The sequence below is a fragment of the Tigriopus californicus genome, chromosome 12 (genome assembly GCF_007210705.1).
Source record: "Tigriopus californicus strain San Diego chromosome 12, Tcal_SD_v2.1, whole genome shotgun sequence".
NCBI classification, from domain to species: domain Eukaryota; kingdom Metazoa; phylum Arthropoda; class Copepoda; order Harpacticoida; family Harpacticidae; genus Tigriopus; species Tigriopus californicus.
Genome location: NC_081451.1, coordinates 13,544,213 through 13,548,388, shown reverse-complemented (window position 1 = coordinate 13,548,388; position 4,176 = coordinate 13,544,213). Strand labels below are relative to the sequence as shown.

The following is a 4,176-nucleotide window of genomic DNA, read 5'->3' as shown; positions in this document are numbered from 1 at the left end:
AACAAATTCATCTCACTCCAACCTTAAGGTTCGAAACCTTCTCCAAGTAATCTGTTGAATATGATGGCGAATGTGATATCTTGGGCTTGGAATAAAATTCTAAAAAAAAAATTGATCACTAAATCTGTTCTTTAAAGGTACGTGTTACTTCTTTTTCAACATGAAACTAATTTTGCACATTTTTTGACGTAACAAACAAAGGTATCAAGATAATTCATCATTTCAAAATCTTTCAAAGTGGGACCAGCAAATGAATGCCCTAAACCATCAAGGTTTCTGGACGAATTTTTGTTACTCTAGGTGCCTCTCGTCTCAGTTATTTCTTAGGGTTCTCAGATACCCGAACTGAAAAAGCAAATGGTGCAAGTGGGGACGTGGTGTAGTGGATAGTGCAGTTTCATACCGTGAGAGAGAAACCCGGTTTGATTCTCCTCCCCGACCTTTCTCCAAAGGAAAACTTTTAGACGCTAGCCACACCCACAGATGGAGAACCAATTCTGATACCGGACATGAACCTCCAGCCTAATAAGGGCCCTTAATTGCAAAGTCAGACAGCCCAAACAAGACGGGAAGACACATGGTAGATTGCTAAATAAACAATTGCTGACGTGCCATGAAAGCGGTTTATATATAGCTATATATAAGATTTTGAAATAATTTGCCAAAAACAACACATAAACATTATAATTCAATAAAGGGGAATCGGCCAAATCGGCCCTTTATTTGCTGTATTTGCTAGAGACTGACTTACAAGGCGCCATCTGAAGTGCAGAGCGTAAACCATTTTTCGTGAAACCATGGTAACAATAAGGAACCATGGTAGCTCAGCGTACTAATGTACCCGATAGAGGCACGACATGGTTCCCCAGAGGGCGTGGGTTCGAATCCCGCTTTCGGAGAAAACCTAATGGGGCTATGCAATTTGGAAGTGGACGATGCGATGGCTGTCTTTGCTGGCCGGACGAGGCTCATCCCTCCGACCCTAGCACCCCGAACCAAAAAAAAACAAAAACAGAAAAGACATGTAATTGTACTTAATTACATTAATAGATTAATTAACAGAGGTTAGTCAGCGGCTTAAAGTGAAATAATCTCTTCTGTTATAAATGCAGTGAATGTAGCAGTCTTTCCATGAGCCTTTTAAAACGAACCCCAACTCCTTTGTGTTCTTGAAATGATTCTCTGTTCTTTATTTTTACACAAAGCTCCCTCACATGAATACCAAATAGGACCTTCCCAGGATTTATCTAATGCATTTTCGAAAATCTTAAGTCGGTCAAAATAAAAGAAAAAAACAAATAAACGAATAATCACTTCATAGTTCATAAAGTGGCAAAAACATGGAATTGGGTTTTTGACCCCCAACTCTTTTAATCAATGCAGATAACAATTTCGGCTCCGTTGCCGTTCTCTGTCTTGTCGGCGGCTAATCGAATGATTATTTCAGAGGTAGAGAAATCGCGGATCTTGTCTCCTGTAATCGTGCCACAATATTGCACGACTTTTGGATGCGAATTTTGGTCATCGGAGTCACTATTGTCGTTTTGTTGTTGTTCATCGTTCACACCAAAAATGTATACAAAATCCACGCAAAGTCCATCACTGTCCGGTTCTTGGAACTGGAAATCTTTTTCTTTAACGGTCACTGTTCCCTCTACATTACCCCCAAACTGAAATGACATAATTAGATTGGAAGCGAAAGAGAAAAACAATGAACGAACGTAAAATTATTAAGGGAATGCAATTTCAGGTGCTCTCCATACGCAAAGAGTTTCAAAACAATGTGTTTTGGTTGGATCTACGCAATTCTTGTCAATCTTTCAAATGTAGACCATTATTCTGAGCTCAATTGGCTGGAATTGGAATTTACTAAAAAATGAATAAATAATAAAACCTTCAAAATGAATTGGTTTGAATTGAGGTTTCCAATTTGAAGAGCTCGTCAAAGTGGCCCAATAACAAAAATCTACGGGGAAATTTGACAACAAAGCCATCACAAATCAAAATTTTCATCGTGGGCCCAATTTCTATGTAGACATCTTCCTATACGCTCAAATCTAATAACCATCCGCTATGTGTGCAAGCAAAAAGTTTGAAACAACAACAAAGTACCTGAATGTTGTAACTGCAAAGGGATAGACCAAAATTTCCTGAATTATTCGCATATCCATTCATGTTGAATCCAGTGGTGTGGAAAATATAACATCCACTCGGATTCTGCAGGGAAATGGTAAAAAATTCAGAGCCTTTTCCTAGACATTCTGGCACATTTGACATCGTTTCCTTGATTCCGGAACCATCATCGAATTCCAAACGATCATTGATTTCGCCGACGGAGACTGAAAATGTTTAAAAAGACGAAGAAAGATCAATAATCGGTCATTGATCTTTAGTTCCATGAAAATTGACGGATAAGCTTCATTCTTCTTTTGTGATTCCAACGCTTTTCGCCTTTAATAATTATCAATCAAGCATCCATGATGTAGAAAACCAGGCACAGGCACAAACTTGTGAATGAACTTGAGCACAAATTGCCTCCCTTTCATGTTTCTCCTGATTCTTTATGTTTCTTAAAAAGGCGGCGACTCCTCCCCCTTGGTTCTTTAATTTATAGTAATGCACGATTTTGTCTGTCGAAAATTTAGATTTGACGCGATCAAAAGATCCCCATAAACTGGTTGATGAAGTTAAACAAAGGCGGTCAAAGTTGGTCAAAGAAGCAATAGTCAACTTTCAATGACAGCAATGAGTTCAAATTGTGGCTCGGCTAAATTGATCAATGATTTCATTTGTATCATGAAAAATCATGAAACAACAGTCAAAGATTTGATAGCTCTATTCCATCGAAGGGCTATCTGCCCATAAAAGGGATTTATTTGCATGTGCATTGTCTTATTTCCAAAAAAAGACAGCATAAAGATCTATGTTCTTGAGGAACTAGCTTAAGATAGGCAGGTCTCGTTCATTTCCATGACTGAAACTTGGCTTCGACCAGGGGTCTTAAATGAAGAGGTAGCAATGGCTGGTTTCAATTTAGTTCGATGTGATAGAGTACGCCCTGACAATCCCATTTTTCCGCATGGGGGCGTATGTCTATATGATAGAAATAACCTGCACATTAGTAATGAAAAATGTCGAATGGAGAAGAAGAGGTGTTAGTTTGTCACCTCCAAGGTCTTGATTTGTCTATTGTAACAATGTATATAGACCCCCTTCTTGTTCAGTAAGCTCTTTTATGTCAGCTCTCAAATTCACTGGAAATGAGTTGGATAAGGCAATTTGCTCGAAGGTTTTCTTTGTAGGGGACTTTAATATTCCGGCTAGCGTTGTAGAGTGGGAGGTTAGTCCTGATGGGTATATTCCCATTTCGAAATCGACATCTCAGTCGTTTGAAAAGCTGGAAGAATTTGCGATCTTGCGCGATTTCTCCCAGCATGTTGGTGTAGCAACTAGAGAGAATAACGTTCTCGACTTGGTTTTTTTCAATGACCCTGATCTGATCCAGTATGTCCATGTGACGCCTAGTAACCTGTCAGATCATCATGTTCTCGAGATAGGGTCGACCATTACTCAAAAGCCGGCGTGCTCTAGAGTAAGACCGGCCAAAAAGGTCCAGCTGGCTAAGTTAAAATTCAAAGATGAACATTGCCGTTGATTATAGAAAGGTTAGGGGAGCTTGATTTCATTTCAATGCTGAAAAAGGAATCGTCCATAGATGTAGCCTTAGACGAAATGATTCTACTTTTTGAGGACGTCTGTTCCACTCTAGCAATCTCTGAATGTGTTGCGCAAGGCGGGGCAGAGTCTAAAATTCCGAAGTATAGGAAGCAATTGTTTAAAAGGAGTTGCAAATTAGCAAAAAGGCTCCAGAGCACTTTGAATCCAGTAGTTGTGGCTAGCCTACAAAGAAAGTTGGATTTAATCCAAGGTAGAATTAAGGCCTCCATTGAGCAGAGAGAAAGATCAAACACCCTATAGGGCCTTTTGAGGTCAATGGGGAAGCCATAGACAATTGTCATGTTCTCATTGGGAGCGTATTGAGATGACTATCTTATTATTTGACTAGAACGGGTTTACATAGATAGTGACTAGAGTAATGGGTATGGGTATGAGCATGAGCAATCACACCATCTCCCTTTTCGGGGAAAGGAAAACTATACAAGTATCCGGGGTCAC

At 39.5% G+C, this 4,176-nt stretch overlaps 1 long non-coding RNA gene across 1 annotated transcript in view; it reads right to left on the bottom strand.

Moving 5' to 3' along the window:
• Positions 1–2,118: 2,118 nt before the first annotated feature.
• The window catches only part of LOC131892019 (uncharacterized), a 7,088-nt gene continuing 5,030 nt past the window's right edge, over positions 2,119–4,176 (bottom strand). Inside the window, exon 3 of the long non-coding RNA XR_009374509.1 lies at positions 2,119–2,339. This is a non-coding gene — a long non-coding RNA (uncharacterized LOC131892019). The remainder of the gene's footprint in view (positions 2,340–4,176) is intronic.